General features: G+C 37.0%; 1 long non-coding RNA gene across 1 annotated transcript; it reads right to left on the reverse strand.

Annotated features, from left to right (window-relative positions):
* Window positions 1-2,647: 2,647 nt before the first annotated feature.
* Window positions 2,648-9,084, reverse strand: LOC104093064 (uncharacterized). The gene is made up of 3 exons (XR_001968639.1): window positions 8,838-9,084; window positions 5,060-5,174; window positions 2,648-3,417 (listed from the first exon to the last, which is right to left on the reverse strand). It is a non-coding gene; the product is annotated as an uncharacterized lncRNA (long non-coding RNA).
* Window positions 9,085-15,009: the final 5,925 nt, after the last annotated feature.

The following is a 15,009-nucleotide window of genomic DNA, read 5'->3' on the forward strand; positions in this document are numbered from 1 at the left end:
ATAGTCTCAAATACAGAATAATATAAATAACTGAAGTCAAATAAAGGTACAACTGAAAAACCATCCCAAAATTTAGTGTCATCGAGTACATGAGCTTTATAGAATAAATAAATACAAGGTCTGAGTTAGATACAATACTGTCCAAAAGACTAAACAGTAATAACATGAAATAAGAAAAAGGACTTCAAGGCCTACGAATGGAATAACAGTGCTACCTCGAAATCTCCAAATCCGGCTCACTAGCAGCTACCACGATCAGCAACACACTACTGAAAAATTGGTCTACGGTAACGCTTGAAAAACTGTTGCCACAGACTGTCAAACCATTGCCATAGGGATATTGGAACGGTTTACAGCCCGTTACATCAGTCCGCGTGCCCATAGGTCTATTGGAACGGTTCTTGCAACGGTTTGCATTGCCGTGACTATAAATACGTCTATCGCAAGGGTTTTTCCTTTCTCTGTTGGAACGATTATTTTTTTCAATTGGAACGGTTTAAAACCATTACTATATTATTTATACAACGGTTCTTAACCGTTACCATATTATTTAAAGCAACACTTATGTAAACTATTGTTACGATTATGTATGGATATAACAACGGTTTCTTTAAGCTATCGTAACAGTTATATTTGTAATTGGAACGGTTTATAGATCATTTTGGAACATTTTATAGGACCTATTGCAACGGTTAACATTGTCTACTAGAACGTCATTTGTGTCCTATTACAACGGTTCTGGTAGGCTATTGTATTAGTTCAGTTAAAACCAAAATATAGCACCTGTTATAAATAAATATTTATATGTATAATAAATTATAATAACACTAAAATTTAAATACATCATAAAATGAAACAATTAATAATATAAAATTATCCATCAAGCAAATAATATCCATAAAGCAAATGTTCTACCCCAAGTGCATAAGTTTAGTACATTTCAAGAGAGTAAGTAAGTTTCAAAAATGTTGATAACAAAATATTCCTAGAACATTCATCTATAACAATTCAAAATTCATCTCAAGTAAGATCTAGTTCTTCTACATCATCCATTTATTGATCTACTCCATATATAAAAGAGGATAAATAAAGTTATTACCCTTCAAGAGAATCCTGTCTAAGAATACTCATAGTACAAATTGCCATGAAAAAAGAAAAGAACATGAAAACTCCAGAACCAACAATAGTAGTTGTAAAACAAAAAGAAACTACAACAAGAAGTTCAAGTCTTCCAAGTTGCGCCATGTTTGACCATAACAAATGGTGAAGAAACAACTTTTTGATCCGAATAGGACCTATATGGGCATCTGGAATTATTCTAATCACAGCATATGCTCAACAACACACATTCTCAGTTCAACAGGCAAAAACAATGGACAAACACTAAATAAATTCCTTCGAAATCCCAGCTGCATCGATGAGAGTCTTCACATTAACAGCAATGTTATGCACCATTTGCTTCTATGACCGCGTATTTGTGCCAATAGCACATAAATTCACTGGTCTAGAACGAGGCATATCGTTCCTTAGCAGAATGGCTATCGGGTTCTCTATTTCAGTTCTAGACACATTAGTAGCCGGATTTATAGAAGTTAAACAAAAAGAAGCAGCCTTAACTCATGGACTAATCGATAAAGGTAAGGCGATTGTTCCCATTTCAGTATTTTGGCTAGTGCCTCAGTATTGCTTACATGGTGTGGCTGAGACATTTATGTCAATTGGACATCTTGAATTTTTCTATGATAAAGCACCAGAGAGTATGAGAAGTACAGCTACTGCATTATTCTGGACATCAATTTCAGCTGGGAATTATCTGAGTACACTTTGGGTTTCATTAGTGCATAAATTTACTTCAGGATCTGGAGGATCAAATTGGTTACCTGATAATAATTTGAGAAAGGGAAAATTAGAGTATTTTTTATTGGTTAATCACAATTATACAAGTGATTAACTTGATTTACTATCTGTTTTGTGCAAAATTCTATACTTTCAAGCCTATTCAGGTACAAAAGACAGAAGATTAGGACTCTAAAAAAGATAGTATTGAACTTGTACATAGTGTTTAGTTTGTATTAGCATCTTGATTTAGAAGGTTTTGTAATTTTGGCCTATGTTTATGTCCTATTATATTGTAATAATTTTAGGTTAGTAGAAAAGAAAAGAATGGTATGCATAGTTGTAGTAGGTAAAGGAGAAAGTTTTGAGAAATATTTTCAATTGTATTGCTCCATATTAAGTATAAAAGACGAGCTTGAACAACTTCAGAATAATTCAAAGAGTCTTGACAAGCTTTTTGAAGATGTAGAAGCTATAAAAGACGAGCTTAAACAACTTGAAAAGCTTCACTCTCAACTCCACAACTCACACAAACAGAGCAAGACTCTGTACAATGCAAAAACTGTCAAAGATGTTAGAACAAAGATGGATAATGATATTTCAATAGCTTTGAAAAAAGCCAAATTTATTAAGTCCGTTTAGAAGCTTTAGACAGATCTAATGCTGCTAATAGAAGTATAGCTGGTTGTGGCCCTGGTAGTTCTTCTTAAAGAACAAGAACTTCTGTTGTGAATGGTTTGAGGAAAAAACTTCAAGAATCAATGAATCAGTTCAATGAACTCCGGCAGGAGCCAGCCACCAAAAAAGGAAATAAGAATAAATTCAAATCCATTCCAAATTCAAATCGTGTTTCGTTGAGGAGTTCCTGACAACTGATTTGTCTACACAGAGTAATCATTTCCCATAAGGAAACTCAAACTCAACCTACTTTACACCCTTAAAGTGCACTGCCCGAAAAAGCAGGAACCCCAAACAAGACAACCAAGTTTGACACATAAGTCCCAAGTCCCAACCACAACTACAACCTCAACCATTGACTCTCAGTCTGTCACAGAGAAGTTGGATACCAATAATACCGAAATAGGCACATCTATAGGAAGAAAAAAGGATATTACCATATCCACTCAGACTTGACCAAACCAAAATCCCAAGCAAGGAAGGAGGAGAAGAAGAAGAAATAGACGAAGATGTATAACATTTGGTACGTACTAGCCTTGATTTTTACTACCAGCAGATGGTCGACTGTTTAGTTGAACATCAGCTTGTCTGCAGAGGAAGCTTCTACAGGTGAACGTGCATTGAACCTTAACATGTCAGGATCAAGTCGCAAATCTGGGTTCAAACGCTGAAGTCGTGCGATGACGTTCATTGTAATATTTTGTTCTATAGCATCCTTTTGTTCGTTCAACATTTCATACATTCTTTGTTGCATCCTCTCCTCCATTTCCTCCATTTTCTGCTGCATCCTCTCATCAGTAGCATCTAAAGAAGATCCAAGATTCCCTTTTTGCCCTTTTAATACAGTCTTGGTAACCCCTCGTCCATACAATCTCACGCGACCTGAATGTTCAGGTCCCATGACTGATGCAAAAGCGTCAACAGAACACATTATGGACATAGGACAGAAACATTGATGATTTGAATTTTGATATCTTAACTACTCTCCTACTTACTAGAAACAATGGTAATGAATAATGTTACTATAGTGACTAAAAAAAGCTGATTACCACATGGCATATGGCCCATTCTCCCCCGCCAGTCTCACTCAAGAATATTATACCCTTTAATGGGCTAAATTCACTTGCCAGGAAGAAAGTTTCTTAATGGATTTCTTCCATTTCATAAGACAACAAGCATTAAAGAAGCTTCTTCTGGAAATTAATATGAATAAGCTTAAAGTGCAAATATACTACTAGTTATGAAGATTTTGCTAGAATGAGATTATGAAACTTGAATAATCTGGGGAAATATGGATAAGATTGAAAATGGGGAAATGAGATTATGTGATGTTACATCAGAAAGACATAAACATACAAATGCCTATACATGCTTGAGGAACACACTTATTATAAACTTTAATTGGAGATAAATTTTAAGTAATATAAGCACTTGACAAATCCAATCAACAATCAAATCTATTATTACTTTTATTTCATACACAAATAAATGCCGTTATGGGTAATTAACCAGAATTTCGAAAACATCATAAAAGTTTCTTCATCATGTTTCCGAGAAAATAGTTATGATATTTTGACCAATCACATCTTTTTACATGGTAATCTACACCTACTTATCCCCAACCTTTGCTGGTGTTTCCACTTGAATATGCAAAAAGGACTTTTAGGGGTTCGTTTCTAGTGTTTGAAATAGTTTAAGGTTTCTCAAAGATGCTGCTTGCTGATTTTGTTTTAAAGTTCATTTCAGTGTTGTGAAGAGCGTGAAGCGAGGAAAAGCGACAAGCCCATTTTCACTTAAAGCAAGAAGCGAGAAGTGAGAAGGGAAGCTCTCGCTTTTTTGAAGTGAAGCGGAACTTAAAAAAAATATTAAAACAAATACTACACAGACAACCTATGTAACTGTAAGCAAAAAATGGCAGCAACTGAAATGAAAAACATTGGGCAGCATTTCGCTGCAATTGAAGAAGAAGAAGAAGAAGAAAGAAGAAGAATGAGAAAAAGAAGAACTGGAGGGAAAAAATATTTGGCAGCATTTCGCCGCTATTTTGAGACTGAAACAGTGAAAGAAGAGGAGGAGGAGGAAGAAATCACATACCTGGGCTTGAACTTGATGAACTTGAATTTGAAAAGTGCAGAAAATGGGAACCCTAATAACACCTTCTACACTTCACAACATAGAACAACCAAGTTCCTGCTTCGCTTCGCTTCACGCTTTAAGCGCTGAAGCGAGCGCTTTTCACAACACTGGTTCATTTCTTACAAACATTAGAGTAATTCAGGTTTCTTATATAGTCTACGACTGATCCTAAATGTATTAGATTTTGACTGATGAAATCAGAGAAATAAATCAGAAGGTTCTACTAGAAAAACTATCACAACTTCCCATATTCTCTTGTCTTTAAATGTTGGTACCCAAATGATTAATATTGCTTCTGCAGGGCAATCTTATTCATCAAGAAAATATAGAACTCTATAAAAAGGTAAACCTCATTCGACAAGAGAATACAAAATTGAAGAAAAAGGTATTAATTTAAAGGGGAAGTTACCTATTCCAGATTTCTAAGCAAGGATGCGGAAGTGAACCGAATGGGGGTGTCCAGGCCACACATGTAATCAACAATGGATATGATGTACATGCACCAATCAGTCTCCAGCTAAACCCTGAGGATACAAAAGAAAGAACATGTGACTTAGGGGAACAAAGCATCTGAAGCCGAAAAAATTAAATAAAATAAGAACTAAGCCAGAAACAGAACACTCCAAACAGTTAATTGTGTTCACTTCTTTTGCACTACTTTATTCTTGATAAAAATAAAAAGAACTAACTACATAAATATATTGGTCATTATAAAATGACGGGACAGCTAAACACCATTATAAAATAAAACTCACACTTCATGTAGAGTTAGAGAAACAGAAAACCCCAACTAAAAAATATGAAGAACCTGATCATCAAAATCGACAAAAAATAAAGCTAGAGATCCTAACATCTTGCATTGCATAAATGCAGAGAACCTATTTCAAGCTCCAAGGCCTTGTTTGGTGGATTAATCCAAATACCAACAATTATTAAGCAGATTCTGAATTGATTAATTCTAAGTACTGTCGTTATTCTTGCATTGGTCAGCAATTATGCCACAATGTAATAACACTTCAATTCCGGTATTTTAGATCATACTTTTCAATTTTCATCTCAGCATATACAACATACATTATTTAACTGGAATATTTAGAGTGTTTTACAATTGGAAGGAATGATAGAATTTGCTATTTGTAATAATAAAAACCAACTACTCCATTACTTACCTCATTTATCCTTTTATTGGTTTTTCGTATCATTATAAGAGCTTTGACTAAATAAGAATTTAACAATTTAATCATTCAACCATAACCAGTCCAAAGTGGAGAAAGAAGTTAGACATAACAGATCGGTTCATTGTAATTCTCCTGAATTAGCAAAAGAGAAAATTCAAAGAACTATTCTTATTCTCAGAAATGTCAACTACATTATATGAGCATGAGATAACTCTAGATCACACACATGAGAGAAGAAAATGCAATTGAAAGAATTTACTGGACGAAGAGACTCTGAATGGTCATTCTCATAAGGACTAATCTTCTCTGCATAAGAAATGGCCTAGCGGTCACAAGGTCTCACTTAAAGAGACTAGATATTATAGAGTTGTTCACATATCACTTATCATTGACAACTTATGGTATCAATAAGAAAGGCAACTTTCAAGAAAGCTACCAATTACAGTTCGCTCAGACATAATGGTTGTTTCCTAAAGATATATTTTAACATAAATTGCACTTACAAGAACTTAAAGTAAAAATAATAACAGATCTGTAAACTGCTTAGCTGCATTTTGTATCTGTGTACTAATTAAAAAGATTGAACTTATATTATGGTGCAAGCTAATCACAATAAGGTTAAGTAATAGTAGTGAAGTATGAATATAATAGTCCCAATATATAAATGTTTAGGTACTTGCAGTATAAAGTTAGTTATCATTTGTTCACAAAATGTTGTAGTGTCAACATGATGTATATTCATAATTTTTTTCTCGATTCCACAACTATCAATTACTGCCTCATTAAATAACTCCTAAGTAGAAAGTATCTAATTATGTCATTTGGTTTAACTTGATTCAAATTATGTACTTATTCTTGGCAGATTGGTAATGCAGTGATTAATGATGAGACGGATACGAGAGGAATGTATGAATATTTTGCAAGTCATGCCCTGATTTCTGATGAACTTAAAGCTCAAATCCAGAAACAATGCAAGTTCACAGACAGTTCTGAATCAGATGAGTGCAAATTGGCAGGAAGTAAAGAAAATATATCTTATCCCCATCATGCATCCCATGCTTGTTACAACTCCAGTTAGTGGTATTAGTATCTATGATACTCATTCTACTGGAGGTGTACCTATGCATTGAGGCTAGACACCACTGCCAGGAAGGAAATGCAGTCACAATCTCCCACCCAAAAAACACTGCCTCAACAAATACTGCAGTCAGTTTTAACAAGAACAAGCCACAGTGGCCAATCCTCAGGCCTTAACATTGCAGATCCCCACCTGTTTTGGAACTCCCAGCTCCAGCACAACCCCTTAACCAAAAGAAAAATCAAGTTGCAAAACACAACACCTACAAGAACCTGATAGTAGCTGCTAATTCTTCTACAGCTGCAAACTCAACCTCAACACACACCTATAAATGTTGGGTATTCTCATTCTTCTACAGTTGAAAACTAATATGTTATAGGAGTAGAATTTCATGAAACTTGTTGGGTATTCTCATCCTATAAATTCACTTGCAAAACCTCATGGTTCCTCACTTTTCATTCAACAATTACTCGGTAGATTCGCAATGGCCCCACATAGAACCAAACCAGCTACACTTAATTTCGAGAAACACCAATTCAGAATGGTGATGCTCTCACAAACAATAAAAATATTAGCATTCAAGAAACAATAATCACCATTTTCTTATTGAGACAAAAGAAGTGATCTTTCGACAAATATAGAACTCAACTTCATTTTCTATGAAACCCTAAAAATGGAAAACATAAGGCCCAGCGGCGCGCAGGCAGTGTGGAAAACAGAAGGCATGACTGAGATCTTAAATAAAATAAATAAAAATGGTAGAATACAGTTGGAATCGTAATGAAAAATGTAGCTTACTGGTGCCGCCGATGGTGGTTTGTCTTCCTCGTCATCTCCGGCTAACTAATGAAGGCTTTTTGGGAGAGAGAGATCGGAACTTTTGAAGATAGCGTTTGTGTGCTTAGCTTCCTCGTAATCTCCGGTGTGTATATACGTATATTATTAGGTTTTATTATTTTATTAAATATTAAATATAAAATATAATAGAAGCGGGTCTCTTTTAGCGGGCTATCCAAAATTTGGGGGAAATTATAGAGGGAATTCATAACCGTTGCCTTACATTAAAATTATAAATAACCCTTACCATAGATAAACTTATTGCTACGTCCAAAAACGTTGCTATGGAAAATCTACTGTAACGGTTTTTAGACTAATGCAACGGTTTAGGCGCTAAACTGTGCCGATAGTACCAATTACCTTACGCAACGGTTGAAACCATTGCAACAAACCATCTATAGCAACGGTTACAGAACCGTGGCAATAAAAAGCGTTGCCATAACTCTAATTTCTAGTAGTGACACCTGGATCTGCAGATGAAGTGCAGAGTGTAGTATGAGTACAACCGAGCCCATGTACTCAATAAGTACAAAGCCTAACCTCGGACTAAAAGAAGTGACAAGCTTAAGGTCCAATACTCTTTCTCAACAGCCAACAACAACATAAATAGTCTAAAAATAGCAAAAGGAAAAGCAGCTCGATAATATCAGATTCAACTCTATCACATTGAGAGGAAAATAGCATGCTTTCCAAATATATTAGTCAAGGTATCGATTTAAAAGACATCAAATATCAAATAGCATGAAAAAAATACAACTTTAAGTTGGGACAAGAAATTTCCCATTTAAACATAAAAAGCTTTTCCCTATTACAGGTACTGCAATGAGAAGAACAAAACCAATTATGATCAAACAATTTTTTGACGCCATAAGTATTGTTATCCAAAAATGTTTCATCATTTCTTTTGTTATTTAACTATGACATTCGCAGAAACAAAAAATATAGAGGAAGTCTTAAATACGAAAACTTTGAAAGAGAAGATGCGAACCAGGAATCATAAAATATTGCTCTAATACCCCTGTAAGAACAAATTATAAAGCAAGAACAATGAATTTTGTATTTTTTTAGCGCATCGAAAGAATCAGTGAACTCACCACCAAAGTAATTGCCCCAAGTCGAACTTGGTCTCCCTCGGAAATATAGTCAAATCCCACTAACTAAATATCTTTATTGTATTTGGACTTCGTGTGGACTGTGGAGAATGAGAAAATTTTATAGATCAATCTCTTTGTTGAACAAAAGAATTTTGTACCTAGAGAAGTTTTTCTACATAATAGTTTTCATGAAGAACCGCTTCAATCCTAAATCCCATTTTGTTTCTCTACTATTAATGTAGAGGTAGTTTTTAGGAGTAAAATAACTCTCTGGTAACTTCCCTCATGTCTATCTTATTTAAACGGGTCGGGTCGGCTCAAATCACATGGGCGATCCATGACCCAATATTCAATAATTTAACATTAGATTCAAGAAAAGTCAGTTTAAGAAGTTCGTAATCCATAGGAGAACATATATGTTATTACACTATATTTATTATTGTTACTAAATGTCAATCCAAAATTCCACCAAAAGCCGTGATGGCGCCTAATATTCTAGCTAGGCAAATCAGCACTCAATTATCATCACAAAATCCAATTATTAAGTCATTCACTGTTTTCACAATACAAATTAACAAAGCGAAAATAATTTCAAACCAATAACATGAGTACATAATCCGTGGCATGATCTAAACATGAAGACAAATGTTTAATCAAATGCCCAAAACCCGGTGTCACTACATCACGAGCATCTAATAAGAGTAACTAGAGTCAACTGAATAAATACATCTGAACGAAAAAGAAATACATGAACAGAAAATAGATAAGTAGGGAAGGAGACTCCATGTGCAATGAATCAGATCGAGAATAGTAGCTCACCATGAAGTCTCCAATATAGTGCTCCTACTCAACTCAAAGGTACCGCTAATACCAGTCTCAGAACCTACACAAAAATATATCGAAGTGTAGTATGAGTATAAAACTGCAGTACCCAGTAAGTATCAACTCTAACCTCGAAGAAGTAGTGTCAAAGGGTCGACATCGACAGTCACTATCCATCCAATAATCAGGTAAAGCATAAATAAAAACATGAAAAATAAGCATGCTATCATGTAATAAATACGACAACACAAAGAAATACATGTCATAAATTTAGGCATGCTTAGTAGATAAGGAGAGCAATTAAGACATCAACACCTCGATCGACATACCAAGACATGATCTATGTCAACAACATTTATATCAAATCACTGTATAAGTCAAAAATAAGTACATATGCATGCTCATTATCTAATATCAATGTATGTAAGAGCCAATGCATGAGTCCAAGTTGTCACGACCCAAACCGATGGGCCATGACGGGTACCCGGCACCTTACTTAATCGAGTACCAACGTAACGTATATTTCGTATGAAGACCCAACATGATATAGAATTTTATGCAAGTAACATACGGGCCTATAAGACCGACATGATCATTTATACATTTAAAACATAGGCCGACAAGGCCATACAATCATTCATATACATGCCATATGTCTACAAGCCTCTGAGAGTACATAAACATCATAAGGCTAGGACAGGGCCCCGACATACCAATCAATACGTGTCCAATGCATACTGATCAAATAGGAAACTCCGGAGCAAATGGAGCGCACTAACATCTTCCACTGAGCTGATAGCCTACTTGGAGGACTCTCGACCTGTCTATCGGGACCTGCGGGCATGAAATGCAGCGTCCCCAGGCAAAAGGGACATCAGTACAAATAATGTACCGAGTATGTAAGGAATAAAAATCGGTAAACAATATACATGAGAGAAACATGGAGTAAACGACTCAACATGTAAGTATGAATAGCTCTGTAAATCATTTCATATTTATAATGTCATGCATATGCATATGAATGTCATACCATGCATAGGTATATGCGTTCATAATATTATCAAGCCTCTAAGGGCATCCCATCATATCATCTCGGCTACTATGGGCAAATCATCAATGTATACCAGTTGATCAGGTGGTGGTGCATATATAACACCGTAACCTTTTCCCTTATCCCATATATATATAATATACGGGTATATAACACTATCTGGTCATGGGTTAATGTACATGTATAAATGCATGAAGTGCATAAGAAATGCGTTAATAAGATTTATCGGTATGTCATAAGATCAATATGCCTTTCGGATAAACTTTATCAAATATGTATTTTTCTGAGACCCATGAACAGAATATATAATAATAATTCACATGGGGAATCAAGAATATAGACACCCCTAGTACTTCTATGAATAGAGTCATTTATGAAAATGGTGCGTTTATACGTTTCGTTTGTATCGTATGGATCATGCCAAAAAGAATGAAGGGATAGCCTTAACATAGCTGAGCCGATTCTCTTGACAATCCCTCTAACACACGTCAATCGCAATAAAACACGTAACGGCGAGATCAGAGTACGGAAAAATCCGTATGATATTCTTGAGAAAGATTGTACCGGGCTCCCTTGAAATTTTCAAATTCACGCTGCCATTACATATTGACATCTTCGTATGAATTTGATGATGTTTCCCTTCATTATCTTGTAGAGATACAAGTATCTCTCTTAAGTGATTTTGAAAGGTTGAAGCAACTCACGTTGCGAAAGGATAATGCAATCCCATATGGATTTTTGTTGTAGCTTCATCCGTACCTTATTGTTCTCAAAGTGTAACACCATTTGATACACTATTTACCTAACCTTGGGGATTAGAGATGGCATTCTTCAACAAGAATGATATAAAGGTACACATAACTTTAAATGTTGCCACCACCTACTTAAGGTTATGAATTGGTGGCAATTTGCTGCCAAGTTTCCATAAATCCCACGTGGATGTTGTCCCCCCTAACAATTATCCAAATCTCATTTAAATAATTATTCACAAAATTTAATTTACAAGTTAATCTCCCACTTAAAAATCCATAATTATCCAATTATCCACATAATTAAGAATTATCTCAAATTACTTAAAATACTACTCACTTTTAACACATTTTATACACCTCACTATCATGGTCATGTGGTACCTTATATGACACTAGTCCATAAATACCGGATATTATAGCTTGGACCGTATTTTATACTAAATTGTCAAATTTTGACGAAACTCATTTCTTCGATTCGCTTACCTTCTCACCATCACGAATTTACTTATCACCTGTTTGAAATAGCGTAATACTTATAATCTCAAAATAATCTCATTCCCGAGCTTACGTCAATTAACTTACGATGAAACTTTAACGTACGAAAATACGGGATGTAACATCTCATTTTCGATTATGAAAACCTCGTGTGTTGTGCTTGCATTACTTTCACTTCAGATTATGAAAAATGTGTTTGGAATTGAGATTTTAAATAAATTAATTGATGGTAAGAAATTGGTATTACAGACATGATCACTTTATTGGTTGATTAACGAAAACATATATATATATTCTCTTTATTCATGAATGAGTTTGGGTAGAAGAAAATCTAATAGGCTTGCTCGGCCAGGTTCACTCGGTTGAGCGCCGGTCGCGCCCCTCAGATTTGGGGCGTGACAAACTTGGTATCAGAGCCTAAGGTTTTAAAGTGTCTTAGGATGTCTCGGAGCCATGTCTAGTAGAGTCCTTATTATCGGTGTGTTGTCGACCACATCTATAATTAGGATGCTACTTGGGCATTTAGGAATAATACCCTTCTTTCATGTTCTTGATCGTGCGATAAAGCTGGTTGTAAGATTGTTCTTCTTTTAACTCATGCGTTGCTCTAATTTTCAGTACATGGAACCTAATAAGAAGTGAAAAACTGGCCAAAGAGCCAATGTCACCCCAGGAGTGACAGTTGACCCTATAATTGATGATGCGGGTGAGCACCCGAGGAGTGAGAATATTCCTCCAGTTACTACACTACCTGATTCTACCACAGCTGATCAGACTACATCTATCCCTATACCTACTAAAAGTGCAACAGTTCCTCCAACTGATATTCCAGTTCCACCTCCAACTCCAGCTTCCGATTCCGGTGTGTCTGATATTGATATTAGGGGAGCCATACAAATGTTGACACAGATAGTGGCTTCTCAGGCCCAGAGGTCGAGTGTTGGGCCTACTTCTTCTAGTCATCCAGGGGAATCTGCTAGTTCCAGGGTGAACAAGTTTCTTCAGTTAGATCCTTCAGTGTTTACGGGTACTGATCCCGAGGAGGACCCCCATGACTTCATTGTTGAGATGCAAAATGCTCTCCGGGTTATGCATGCTACAGAGACGGGGGGAGTAGAGTTGGCCTCCTACCGCTTGAAAGGGGTGGCCTATTCTTGGTTTGAGTTGTGGGAGAAATCCCGTGAGGAGGGAAGCCCTCCGGCAAGGTGGGTGAGTTCACAGATGCCTTTATGGATCATTTCTTGCCTGCCGAAACTAAGGCAACCCGTGTCGCTGATTTTGAAAGCCTGAAGCAGGGTAGTATGAATGTGTGGGAGTATCATATGGAGTTTGCGCGCCTGTCCAAGTATGCTATTCACATGTTGCCCACTATGGAGGCTAGAGTGCACCGGTTTATGTTGGGCCTTAGCCCCTTGGTTATCAATGAGGCCTCTATAGATGCCTTAAATTCCGATATGAACTATGGTAAGATGGTGGCATTTGCCCAAGCCACAGAGACCCGCAAATTGAAGAATAGAATAGAGCGTCATAGTAACAGCAAAGCCCGATCCGCGGGCAACTTTGGTGGTTCTTCTGGTGGTGGTGGTGGTGGTAGGTCGGCATTCAGGGGAGCGTCATCAGGACCATCCCCATCATTCGCCCAATCTTCGATGGGTGCACAGTCATCTGGACCCAGTCAGGGCAACAAGGGACCCCACCAGCAGGGTCGGCCCGACAAAAGGTTTCAGCAGCGAAGGCTTCCATGCCCTATATGTGGGAGGATGCACTTTGGGTCCTGTTTTGTGGACCTACCAGTATGCTATGGGTGTGGTTTGAGGGGTCACATTCAGAGAGATTGTCGCTCGTCCCGCCGAAATATGGGCAGAGGTGCGGCACAACCAGCTAATTCTGCAACTACTACATCCACAACACCTCTAGCTCGAGGCACCCTAGCACCTATAGGGCGTGGTGCAGCTAGGGGTGGTGCACAAAATTTGGGAGGACCCAGTAGATTTTATGCTATACGGAGATGTCGGGAATCAGAGGCTTCTCCAGATGTTGTCATAGGTATATTGAATGTCCAATCCCTTGATGTATATGCTCATATTGATCCCGGTTTAACTTTGTCATATGTCACTCCTTTTGTTTCTATGGAATTTGGGATAGAACCGGAACAGCTTCATGAGCCGTTCTCTGTATCTACTCCGGTTGGTGAGTCTATTTTGGCCGCGCGGGTTTATAGGGATTGTGTTGTCACGCTGCGTGGTCGGGGCACCGTGGCCGATCTTATTGAATTGAGAATGGTAGATTTTGATGTGTTAATTGGGATGGATTGGCTTTATTCATATTTTGCCAAGCTCGATTGCCGAACCAGAACTGTTAGGTTCGAATTTCCAAATGAGCCAGTTATTGAGTGGAAGGGTGATGATGTGGTACTAAAGGGTAGGTTTATTTCCTACCTTAAGGCCACAAATATGATCAACAAGGGATGTATTTACCATTTGGTCCGGGTTACGGACACCAATATTGAGGCACCTACACTTGAGTCTGTGCCTGTTGTGAATGAATTTTCGGGAGTCTTTCGATTAACTCCTTGGGATCCCACCAGACAGGGAGATTGATTTTGGGATTGATGTGATGCCAGACACGCATCCTATATCTATTCCACCCTACAGAATGGCACCGACGGAATTGAAGGAACTAAAGGAACAATTGAGAGATTTGTTAGAAAAGGGTTTTATCCGACCAAGTGTGTCGCCTTGGGGAACACCGGTCCTTTTTGTAAGGAAGAAAGTTGGGTCATTGAGAATATGTATTGACTATCGGCAGCTCAACAAGGTCACAATGAAAAATAAATACCCACTACCAAGGATAGATGACTTGTTTGATCAATTACAAGGTGCCAAGTACTTCTCCAAAATTGATTTAAGATCCGGGTATCATCAATTGAAGATCAGGGAGCAGGATATTCCAAAAACAGCTTTTAGAACCCTATATGGACATTTTGAATTTCTGGTGATGTCTTTTGGGGTAACAAATGCCCTTGCAGCTTTCATGGATCTTATGAATCGAG

The sequence above is a fragment of the Nicotiana tomentosiformis genome, chromosome 2 (genome assembly GCF_000390325.3).
Source record: "Nicotiana tomentosiformis chromosome 2, ASM39032v3, whole genome shotgun sequence".
Lineage (NCBI taxonomy): Eukaryota > Viridiplantae > Streptophyta > Magnoliopsida > Solanales > Solanaceae > Nicotiana > Nicotiana tomentosiformis.